This window comes from Wyeomyia smithii, chromosome 1, assembly GCF_029784165.1.
Source record: "Wyeomyia smithii strain HCP4-BCI-WySm-NY-G18 chromosome 1, ASM2978416v1, whole genome shotgun sequence".
NCBI classification, from domain to species: domain Eukaryota; kingdom Metazoa; phylum Arthropoda; class Insecta; order Diptera; family Culicidae; genus Wyeomyia; species Wyeomyia smithii.
Genome location: NC_073694.1, coordinates 165,236,575 through 165,250,044, shown reverse-complemented (window position 1 = coordinate 165,250,044; position 13,470 = coordinate 165,236,575).

Genomic DNA, 13,470 nt, shown 5'->3' with positions numbered 1-13,470 from the left:
ATTTTCACCCATTTTTGATCCATCGGTGTAAAACACAACAGAGCCTGGACGCAGACTCGGCCCTCCTGACTCCCATTCATAGCGGCTTGATTTAACTACTTTGAAGGGGATGTCATAGTTTGTCTTTGTTGTCATCCAATCTTGTATTGTTTTAACATCAGAATTCAGTCTGAATTCCTTAAGGATTCGTAAGTGTCCCACAAGGTCACCATCTGGGTGGGTGTTAGCTATGTAATGGTTTGACCACAGACTAACAGACTAACACTTCGAACAAATTTTCAAAAAAATCATCGTTCGGATGATTCAAGTACTTTACGTTAGTAACACTAGCACCATCTGCTGTCGTGATCGCGCTGCGTCATGTATTTCGACATCAGTGCCAGCGTTACTGCATGTGTCAAATGGGGAACCACAAAAGCCGGCGTTATCGCGTGATGACTGTTATTCAATTGGAAATTTGAAACGATCGTTTTTTGTGGCAATGAAGCTAAGTTCCAGTGTTACGTCTGTCGAGGCCTAGGTGATCGGTCTATCAAATATATCTCCACAGACTAACAGGCGTAACACTAGAACCTAGCTCCATCGCCACAAAAAACGATCATTTCAAATTTCCAAACGAATAACGATGACGCGCGACAACACCGTCTGGGGCGCTGTCATTCAATCACATACATATTTTGTGGTTCCTCATTTGACACATGCAGTAACGCAAGCGCTGATGTCGAAACATATGACGCAGCGCGAACACGGCAGCAGATGGTGGTAGTGTTACTAACGTAAAGTACTGGAATCATCCGAACGACGATTTTATTGAAAAGTTGTTCGAAGTGTTATGTCTGTTAGTCTGTGCTTCTATCATATTATTACGAAATACCCGAAATACCACACTAACGTGAAATAGCAATATGCTACGAACTCCGGTAAGGCAAACTGAGTTTTGTGAACAGTCTGTCGTTGTCCCTAAACAGATTATTGGCGAGCTAAACGCTGCTGGTAGTGTCAACAACGAAGTCGACGATGTGTCCGTAACGGTGCGCAATGAGGTTTTCATAGGTACCAATGCAAGCCGAATCCGTGCGTTAGAACTCGTCGAAGAGTTCGAAGAAGAGTAATTGTATGTCTCTTTAGAGCAGGACCGTATACTAGCATAGCAGGGTCTGGAAGTGCAGCTTAAAAGCCAGTACAAAAAAAAAAGAAATCCTCAGAAAGAAGCACGTTCCGATGCGTTATGTTGTTGTTTGTTTCAGCGTGTTCAAGACTGTCAAAACTGGGTGGACGTAAGTGAGTTACAATTGGAAGAGTCCGAATATAGTCCTGTTCGCCCCAACCGGTCTACTCGTCACGACCGTCAAGGCCGTCCTGATTGTGCTGTCTTCCCGTTCGTCCTGACCGCTCAGGAAATCTCCAATATAATGTGAAAGCTCATCTTTCACTTAGCTGAAAAGCTTCCAGCTTTCATCAAGCAAATGAGCTGAAATATACCATTCCTTATGTAAAATTGGTCAACAGATCGATTGGTGATGGTTTCATTTTGTGCAGGGCACCGGAAATGGTTTATTTTGCCCCTTTTCACCCTGTTTTTGCGTATTTTTTAAAATATAGTGTCTTTCCCGTGTCCTGCACAGGTCAAAAATATCTCCAATCGATTTATGGACCAATTTTACATAAGAAATGCTATATTCCAGGTTGTCAGCCCAGCGGTTTCTAATTAGTGGGAAATTGGGTTCATTTTTTCCCAGTGAGCAATGTTTGAAACAGCTGGCGATGATCCAAAAAAGTTTGTAATTCGTGATCTACATGTATATCTCTATTACTAAATAAGAAGATGAACTGATTTTGATCAAACATACCATACGAAGTATTCAATAAGATTTAATAAGTGAGATATATCAGTCGGTATCATTGCTTATTTAATTTCATTCTCATTGGTGCAATGAAGAGCAATGAAGGTATGATGATGCACGGTACTCGTCATAAACTGAAATAGAAATTTAGTTGCGCTGTTGGAGTTTGCAGCGGACAAATAACAGAGCTGCTTCCGACTTCACGCCTTATCTTGGGAGATTTCAACTCTCACGGTTCGACGTGGGGAGCAGCCAGGGATGATAGTCGCGCTGTTCTTATTGAAAGTTTATTGGACGACTTCGAAATGACCTTATTGAACATACCTGGGTTAGCTACGAGAATAGCAAGGCCTGCAATACGAGAGAGCAAAAAAGCTTTGGACTGCAAATTGGAGATTCTTCAAGACTAGTTAAACGTTCCCGGCGATGCTCGGGATCAAAGGTTTCAAAATTAGGAATTATTTTTTATAGCACAACTCACTTCAAAAATATTTCACATCTTATACGTCCATCATCACTTTTTGTACTCTAATATTCTGAGAACGCATAGAACGGAAATACTCATATTGGATTGCATTTTGTAATTTTGGGGTGTTTTACAGAAACTGGAAGTCGCCATTTCGGATATCCAAATGACGTATGGAGTTCCACTTTCGGAAGTATTTAAATGGTTGGCAAAATACCACTGCAGGTTATTTTCCTGAAACCAGAAGTCGCCATTTTGGAAAATGTTGTGTGGGGTCATCCCAGTTCCGAATATACCAAATTCGGGTGATAACCGGATATTCGATAACCGTTTACAGTAAAACCTCTTTTATGTAACTTTTGAAAGAAAGAAATCGAAGTAATAAGAATTGAGCATGACCATTCATGATTAGTTCTCCTCTATAATGATATCTAAAAAGATGACATGTGAATTTTCATAACGAAAGTGTTTGTTGGTGTCCAAAGAAATACGTCTGAGAAGAAGTTAATGCTTTAATCCACAAAACTACGTAGAAACTATAAAAAAAATGCATAAGTCGCCTCCTAATCGATGATTAAACCAATGAAGTACGGCCTTTCCTCAGCCAAATGTCTCAAGATCTAGTTTAGGTAAAAGTAAAAAAGTAAATCGAATCCGTAATGTGTTACCACTCACAAAACTACGAAAACATCAAAAATGTATTTGTTTTTTTCTGCTCGACTCGGACATAATCAATTTGGAACAACGAACGTTTTATTGAAAAAAAAAAGTAGGAGGTTGTATCCAAGACACGACCACATAACTGACGTAGAACTACGCACACTATTAACAAATGCATTGTTGTAGGTGTTTCATTAATGAGTCAAAGTCTACTAATGCTTGCTTTGTGCTGCCTCAACAGTGGGGTAATAAAGACACTGAAAACACGAGCTGTAAAAGCTGTTTCACATTCTGTAAATTAGACGGCTACTGCAGATTTAAATTGCTACTATCCAGCACAGATTGCTCGCTTGAGTTGTCAAAAAATTATTAACCTTCAAATATTTGTTTATTTGCCTTGAGAAAAGCATTTTGCAGCTCAAAATTGGATTTGCTGATGGCAACTTTTATGCTGCCTCAGTAGTGGGGCAATAACGGCAGTCTGACGACAAACGCTGAGAAGCGAGAAGAACCGCGCTGCTCCTGAGATATGGTGACCAACCACAGGGCAAGTGCTTAATTTGAAGGCAGCCACAGGCGCGACCCGCTGATATGGTCTGTTACTGCAACTGCTGAGTGCCGAAATCTGCTGCTACTGCTGTCAACGTTGTGGACGGTCCATCCAGTTTACCTTCCGACTAATGAATGTAGCTAGTTTTCACAGAAACCCTCTTTTCTAGCCGAAGGGTGCTACGTAATAGGCCACGCCCTTCAGTTCAGTTGTCTAATTCTTTAATATTCTTTAGACGAATTATTCCACAATTCGCATTCGATATTTGTTTCCAGCGAATAAACACCGATGGTGCCCTCACACACGCAACGGTTTTAACCCGTATTTTATTGCGGTTTGTAACATCAAGCGATTTCGTTTGCTCGTTGTTGCGTGTTGCATCATGTTGCAACTTGGCAGCTGGGAGACGACGAAATTCTGTTAATGCTGATTGACTGAATCGACTTCATATTAGCTCTGCATATTCGAATTAACTGCCTTTGTGAATGCGTTCTAACAGGGCAGTTTGTTATTCAAAATCGGTTATGTTGATCGCAGCCTTTGTGCTGTCCCAACAGTGGGGGTATTAACTGAATAAACTACAACAGAATTCGATTGCTAGGATCCCGCGAAGAATGTTTGCTTGTGTTGATGCTAGGAAAATTTCACCCTTCAATTACTTGTTTATTTGCCTTGAAAAAAGGCATTTTGCTGTTTAAAATCGGTTGCTGATCGCAACCTTTGTGCTGCCCCAACATAGGGGAGTTAAGATACACGGACAACATGCACTGTGGAAGCTATTTCACCTTCTGTAAATTAGACGGCCGCGACAGATGTAACTGCTAGAATCTGCACAGAATGCTTGCTTACGTTGTCAAAAATTATTAACTTTCAATGACTAGTTTTTTTGCCTTGAAAAAAGGCATTTTGCTGTTCAAAATTGGATTTGGTGATGACGATCTTCATGCTGCCCTAACACGGGGGAATAATGGCAGTCTGGCGACACACGCTGAGAAGAACCGCGCTGCTCCTGAGACGTGGTGACCAACCACAGGGCTAGTGCTGCTGCTAAGGAAGGACGACTGCTGTTGACAACTTGTCGCTGTCCAGAACTATTATGAGCGGCTCGGCTGAAACAGGCTCTTATATAGGCCAAATAGCATGTTTTCAATTGCAAGGTATACCTTCTTCTTCTTATTTTTCCAACACAACCTCCATCAAAAAGTTTCACACTAATTCTGTTCCTTTTTTTTTCTTTTATTGATCTTTTTAGAGACACATGAATCATCGCTTCTTTCTGAGAGACATGATCCACCAAACATAAATATAAGTTTTGATTTCTAAAGAGATAAGGAACCATCACACCTTAACGAATAGTATTAAGAATTGATATTTACTCATACAGAGAAGAACTTTATTTATTATTGTTATTGTTAGCCGTAGGTTTAAATGATATGTATTTTTAAATTGTATTTATAAAATAGAAAAGATGAGAGGGTTTTTATGCCTGTTTGAGGAGGAGCAGTCGGGATACAGGCTCTACTCAAGCTGGCTTTTCCCTACTTCAAAAGATATTCGGCCCCGTTATGCTTTGCGGTTGGGCCTAAATAAATATTAGAGTTAAAAAAAAAAATTGCAAGGTATATGATTCTGTCGACCTTGCTGGGGAAGCAATCATATAACGACCAATCAGAGGACGTAATTTTTGTTTAAACAAGGCTTGACAATTATCAATAGTACAATAGTTTGCATAATCAATGAACAATTTTCTACATTTGGGTGGATGCGTGTATAATTTTCCAAACAATTACTGCCAAAATGAAGGAAATCGGTTGAAAACAAACCGATTTATAAGCTTTTAAAAAGGGACATATTTCGTCCCCTTTTCGTTAATAGTTTTCCTATTTACATCCCTATGTGGTAGGCTAAAGAAAAACGTAGTTCTACGTCAAAAACACATGTCATCGCTTAGAATTTTTATTTAGAGGCGAATTGAGCTTATGCTCAAAAAGTCATAATTTTGCATGCATTATATGTATAATATATATAAAGTATTTTAATGTGTTTTACTGTATGCAGAAAATTATCTTCAAACATAGCTGAGATGTTACTTTAAAAACTACGTATGTTTGAAATACTTTTTTCCCAAATGTCTTTCCTGAACATTATCGAACATTTCAATGAAAAATAATTACATATCATAGGTTTGAATTTTGATTTAGCGGCAAATTGAGCCCAAATATTCATGATTTTGCATGTTTTACAAAGCGTTATTTCTACTCAAAAGTCTTTCCTAAACATAAACAAACATTTTAATGAAAAAATCATATATCATAGCTGTGAGACAAATTGAGCCTAAAAAATCATGGTTTTGCATTTTTCATGTGGTTTTGCGAAAAATGTGTAAATTTAAAAAAATCAGATACCTAATAATTTTCTTTCTTTCTTGAACATTTTTTCTAAATATCTTTCCTGAACATCAACGAACATTTCATGATAGAAAATATCACAGATCACAGCTTTGGGTTTTTATTTAGAGGCAAATCCAGCTTAAAAAGTCATAATTTTGCATGTTCCACGTAGTTTCGTGAATAATATCTCGAATTTTAGTAATCAGATACCTGTTATTTTTTCTCAAATATTTTTCTTAAACATCAAAGAATATTTAAATGAAAAAAAATCACATGTCATCACTTTGAATTTTGGTTTTGAGACAAATTAAGTATAAAAAGCCATAATTTTGCATGTTTCACGCAGTTTTGTGAATAATATTATTCCTAAACATTAACAAACATTTTAATGTAAAAAGAATCATATGTCATCGCTTTGAATTTTGATTTAGAGGCAAATTGAGCACAAAAAGTCATAGTTTTGCAATTTTTATGTATTTTTGTGAATAATATCTCAAGTTTTAGTTATCAGACACCCATTATTTTTCTCAAATGTCTTTTCTGAACATCAGCGAACATTTTCATGTAAAAAACCGCTTATATTTTTGATTTAGAACGATTCAAAATGATGATGATTACTGTACACCTCAGAGACGGAGGGAATAATATTAATAAGATCAAGCGTTACGGAATTCCATTTTTATATAGTAGATCTTCACGGTAGCGACCATTTGCCAATCAGTATTTCGATTATGAGCAGGCTCCATTCTACTACCACAGTCGAAGTAGAGTATGATCTCACCCGAAATATTGATTAGGAAAAATTCCCGAACATAATATCCCAGGGTCTCGAAACAACCGATGAGCTCTCTCCATCCGACGAATACAACTTCCTTGCAACATTAGTTTTAGATAACGCGTTGCAATCTCAGACGAGGCCCGCCCCTGAGAACAAGTTGAAAATTCGTCCTAACAAACAATGGTGGGACAAAGAATGCACCGAGATGAAAAAAACTTTAAAAGCAGCATACCTAGCATTCAGGAAAGATCATTCCATTCAACTTTTTGATCAGTTTAGAGAGTTGGTACTGAAACAAGCTAAACTGCACAAACTGGAAAAAAGATCGTATTGGCAAAATTTCATAAGCACGTCACCCAGAGATGCTTCTATGAGCTATCTCTGGAATACGTCTCGGAAAATGCGCAATAGGTCCGACAGTAATGAGGCTAATGAATACTCTGAACGTTGGATCTATGATTTCGCGAAAAAGGTATGCCCAGACGCTGTCCCATCACAGCAGAAATTCAGCGACACAACGGCGATTGAAGAACCAGAATTTTCAATGCTGTAGTTTTCAATTGCCTTCGCGTCTTGCAAGAACAAGGCTCCAGGACCGGGATCAAATTTAATTTTATAAAAAACCTGTCGGATTCGGCCAAGATACGATTTCTTAAACTGTTTAATAAATTTATCAGGAACAATATGGTCCCGACAGCTTGGAGACAGGTTAAGATTATCGCAATCAAAAAGCCAGACAAACCTGCTGCAGATCACCGCTCGTACAGGCCGATTGCGATGCTCTCATGCATACGCAAACTACCGGAAAAAATGATCCTGCGTAGGCTCGACAACTGAGCAGAAGCAACTAACCAACTATCACAGACCCAATTCGGCTTTCGTAGGGGCAAGGGCCCTAACGATTGCCTAGCTTTATTAGCCACAGAAGCGGAAATGGTTCTTGGTAGCAAACAACAAATTACATCGGTTTTCCTGGATATCACAGGTGCATTTGATTCAGTTTCAATCGAAATTCTTTCCGAGAAACTGCATCAAAGAGGATTCTCCCCTATATTGACAAACTTTTTGATCAACCTGCTGTCTGAAAAGCATTTACTTTTCAACCACGGTTCATCAACAGTAGCACGAACGAGTTACATGGGTCTCCCCCAAGGCTCCTGTCTGAGTCCGCTGTTGTACAACTTCTACATCAGTGACATCGACACATGCTTGACGGACGGCTGCACAATGCATCAGTTAGCTGACGACTGCGTAGTATCAGTCACGGCGTCTCTGGCTGTAGATATGAAAAACAGCCTGCAAAATACGCTAGATAATCTGACTAGATGGGCCAGTTGTCTTGGAATTGAGTTCTCGCTTGAAAAAACCGGAGATGGTAGTCTTTTCACAAAAGCGATCACCACCTCGTTTTGAGCATTTTTAGACTCAGTCACCTAGCTTCAAATATCTCGGAGTATGGTATGACTCTAAGTGCACGTGGGAAAAACATGTCAATTACCTGAAGCAAAGATGCCAACCAAGGATCAATTTCCTTCGAATGGTAACATGAACATCATGGGGAACCCATCCAGAGGATTTGATATGACTCTATCAAACCACGATTCTGCCCGTAATAGAATACGGCAGCATATGCTTCAGAGGGGTCGCAGCTTCACACATGCTGAAGCTAGAGAGGATGCATGCAATCGACACATACCATGTCTCTAGAGGTTATTTGCGGGAGTACTACCACTCAAAGAGAGGCTTTTCGAGCTGGCTCTTCGTTTCCTCATCAGATCGGAGATAGCAAACCCAATGATAATCGAGAACTATGAGAAATTTTTGGAAGTTGTTCAAAAACCCTGTATGTCAGTATACCAGCAGTTTTTGACTATGGAGATAAACCCTTCGGATGTTGCTCCATACCGTGAGATTTCACCATCGCTCAACAATTATTCTGTTGTATTTGATTTGACGATGAAACAAGAAATCCAGGGAATCCCCGAACACATCAAATCATCAGTTGTGCCATCAATATTTTTGGCAAAATTCGGCCACCTCCCAGAACAGAATTCGTTTTTCACGGATGGATCTGTAATGGATGGACATGCCGGATATGGCGTTTTTAACACAGATCATCGCATATCCCGCCAACTGGCACAGCCTTGCTCCATATACGTGGCTGAATTAGCTGCCATACACCATTCACTGCGAATTATGGAGCTCAAGACACCAGGCAATTATTTCATCTTTTCGGACAGCCTCAGTTCTATCGAAGCTCTCCGATCAATTAAACCGGTCAAGTACCCGTCCTATTTCCTTCCGGAAATTAGACGGATATTAGAAGTGCTGGTTGATCGGTCTTTCATTATCTGCTTTGTGTGGGTCCCCTCTCATTGCTCAATCCCAGGCAATGAAGAAGCTGATTTATTAGCGAAAAGGGGTGCCATAGAAGGAGATATATTTGATAGACCGATCACCTATGCCGAGTATCTTCACCTGCCTTCGACAAATGGCCCTGGCAAACTGGCAGGAAAGGTGGGATAAAGACGACCTTGGGCGATGGATGCACTCGATCTCGCCCAAAGTGTCTACAAAAGCTTGGTTCAAAGGGTTAGATTTAACTCGGGATTTCATTCGTGTTATTTCGCGCCTAATGTCCAATCACTATGTTGCAAACGCACACCTCTATCGAATTAACTTTGTCGATAGTAATATGTGCGAATGTGGAGGATACGAAGACATCGACCACATAGTTTTCGTATGCCCGAAGTATCATAGAGCAAGGACCAAGCTTAAAGATTCTCTCAAAAAACAGAAAGTGACGTCCACAATGCAGGTACGGGATGCGCTTGCTAGCCGCAACCCCGCGGTTGTAATACCAAAATATCAAATTTGATTATCTCCTTGCTTTTTCTCCTTATTTCTCCCAACACAACTACCCTCAAAAAGTTTCACACTAATTCTGTTCCTTTTTTCTTCTTTCTTGTATTATTCTTTTTAGAGAAACATGAATCATTGCTTCTTTCTGAGAGACATGATCCACCGAACTTAGGTATAAGTTTTGATTTCGAAGAGATAAGGAACCATCACAGCTCAACGAATAGAATTAAGAATTGATATTTAACATAGAGAAGAAATTTAATGTTATTGTTAGTCGTAGGTTTAAATGACATGTATTTTTAAATTGTATTTTTAAAAGAGAAAAGATGAGAGGGTTTTTATGCCTGTTTGAGGAGGAGCAGTCGGTATACAGGCTCTACTCAAGCTGGCTTTTCCCTACTCCAAAAGACATTCGGCCCCGTTATGCTTCGCGGTTGGGCCTAAATAAATATTAGAGTTATAAACAAAATCTAAATTAATCCACCTAGCGGTGAGACCCGGCCTTTCCCCTTCGAACTTATAATTTGTTAAAATAGATTTACTCCAACACTTAAAAAATACACCTTGATTATTTCTGCTGGATTTGTTATTCATTCTAAACAACAAATTTTTAGTAGCCAACAGCACAACTATACCGAACATTTAAAATTTAACATATCATCGGCTTCGTGCAACACTGGCACAACTCAAAATTTTGCATTTTTGAGTTTTTGATGGCAAAAGATGCCAAATACTGTTAAGATTCATCACACGAAATCCCATTTCGAAAATCACAAAAATTCCAGAGTTATGAGTAGAAGTGCCTTTGCTGCACAAATCGAAATTTCTCGATGAAGTTAGTAAAAATAAGGTTTAAACTTGGACAACGTTAGCACGTAATATGTGCATAACAGACCCAAAGGTGTTGAATAAGGATTGGTAATCTTAAACTCCAAAGTTTTCTTGAAAATCGAAAAATAAATTTTTGACGCAAATTTTCAAACGCGTTTTTCTCGAAACTATGTTTTTTGAGTTGTGCTAGTGTTGCACGAAACCGACGTTATGAATATAAATTAACACATATACACGCAAATAACATTAAACTCTTTCAACTATATGATGCGATTTTGTTTTTGATTGTGGTATACTCGATTTGTACTCTTATACTGCCTATGAATATTCGAATTCTTTAAGTCAACGTTAGTCAGTAGATTTCAAATAATGTATAATTAAATGTTGTTCCTTATACATTATTTTGAATGATCTTATCAGTGAAATTGAAATTCTTTAACGCAGTTGATATTTCTGATCGCTTCTGAAAGGCATCCAGTGAATGGCCAAATACCAATCAATATAGGTTCTTGAAACCTGGATTATACCCAGTGGCCAGAATCCGTCCTAAAACCCAATTTTCAATCCAGATGACCACTTCTGGTTGTCTGAGAATCATAAAATCATAAAATCATAAAATCCATCATAAAATTGCCGAACTGCCTAATCTGGGTATTTCTATGGCGAAGATGGCGACAGTTTCCGATCAACAGCCTAAAGTGACAAGTATCATCCAATACGATTTGAAGAAGCAGTATGATACTCTGAGGCCAGAAATCATCTTCAGACGCCATTTTAAATTTCTAGACAGTAGCTTCCGGTTTCTCCCAGTCTAAAAGGGGCAAACATTACCCAATGTGAGTTTTTCAGTACCCGGGATGATGCTCAGAGACCAGGAATCAACTTCATACTTCATTTTGAAATCCGAATTTGCGACACCTGTTTTTGAAAATGCTCGTTCTCAGCACTGGAACGGCCGATTTGGGAAAACTTGAACTTTTATTCAAGGGGAATAGTTGCTCTAAGTTTTGGTTAAGGTGCCACCCCTCTGGACCCCTCCCCGTTTTTGTGAGACGCAAATATGTCTGTGTTTTTTTTCTAATTTTTCAAACAGATTGAGCAAACACTGGGAATTTTCATACGCATCAATTGCTCCTTGTTTCAAATCATGTCAGGGGGATGAAATATGGTATGTAAGAGTGAATTTTGAAGTTTCCAAATTATTTCAGTACAAAATCACAAATCTACGTATTTTTATAAAAGTTCAAACAACAAGACCGTTCTTCAAATTTTAAGCTCTACATTTTTGCGGTAAGGTATCCCGAATCCATACGTGATGAAATATTTATTTTAGCATGCAAATATTATGAGAAAAACGAGTTTAAATTCACTAAAGTACGTATTTTCATGGAAACCTGATTTTCTCAGTCTCCCACAGTAGGTTTCAACTTGGCTCTTCAATTTTCAAGCTCTTTATTTCTAGAGTAACGTCTTCTGAATCCAATGATGCTGAAAGATTTATTCTAGCATGCACAGATTTAGAGAAAAACGAGTTTGAATTCACTAAAGTACGAGTTCTTATGAAAACTTGATTTTCTCCAAATCTGTGCATGCTAGAAAAAATCTTTCATTATCTTTGGATTCAGAAGACGTTACTCTAAAAATATAGAGCTTGAAAATTAAAGAGCCAAGTTGAAACCTACTGTGGGAGACTGAGAAAATCAGGTTTCCATGAAAATACGTACTTTGGTGAATTTAAACTGGTTTTTCTCAAAATATTTGCATGCTAAAATAAATATTTCATCACGTATGGATTCAGGAGACCTTACCGCAAAAATGTAGAGCTTAAAATTTGAAGAACGGTCTTGTTGTTTGAATTTTTATAAAAATACGTAGTTTTGTGATTTTGTACTGAAATAATTTGGAAACTTCAAAATTCACTCTTACATACCATATTTCATCCCCCTGACATGATTTGAAACAAGGAGCAATTGATACGTATGAAAATTCCCAGTGTTTGCTCAATCTGTTTGAAAAATTAGAAAAAAAACACAGACATATTTGCGTCTCACAAAAACGGGGAGGGGTCCAGAGGGGTGGCACCTTAACCAAAACTTAGAGCGACTATTCCCCTTGAATAAAAGTTCAAGTTTTCCCAAATCGGCCGTTCCAGTGCTGAAAACGAGCATTTTCAAAAAATAAGTTCCGTCCCGGATCTTTACGGGTTAAATAAGTCGTGTAATCTTTGAAAGAAGAGATTTTCAAAATTTTTACAATTTAACACATAATGGATAAAATAAAAGTCCGGACAAGGTCAAACTAAGAAAACATGAAAAATCATAGCTTTTCCTGTAATTTTTTTTCTTTCTAGGGTAATTATTATGAGCTTCAGAGCAGCATTTTTTCTCGATTCTGTCAACCAGTACTATAATCAAATTAAATGGGTACCAATAAAGCAACTAAACCTTCAATTTAAAACTAAGATTGTTGAAATCAGTGATGCCATCTTTGGCAAAACGAATGAATTTGATAAAGTTTTCTGAACACGTTTCTTTTCATAACCTTCGAACTACATGTTTATTCATCATAAAACTCGTTATTTAGGGGTTTTAAAGACAACCCGTTCATTTGATAACTATTTTGTTCAAATCGGTTGAGTAGTTTCTGAGATAATGGAGTTTCATAACTTTTACATATTGATACATAACAGACAAAGTTACAGTCCGATTATAATAAAATTCAATAGGGTTTTATCAGGCAACTAGATCTATCTATTGCAACTTATTTGTGCAAATTGGTCCATCCATCTCTGAGAAAAGTGGGTGAGTTCAAACAGTCTTAGAAACATGTTTCTTGTCATAGCCTGATTTCACATTATTATACATAACGGAAAAAATTAAAGTCCAATAACAATAAAATTCAATAGGGTCTTATGAGGCAAAAAGACCTTCCATATGACACTAATTTTGTAAAAATCGGTCCAGCCATCTCTGAGAAAAGTGAGTGAGTTTAAACAGTGTTTGAAACACGTTTCTTTGCATAACTTTTGAACTACATGTCCAATCATTATAAAATTATTTCACAAATGGTTCAAAAAACAAGCCCGTTCT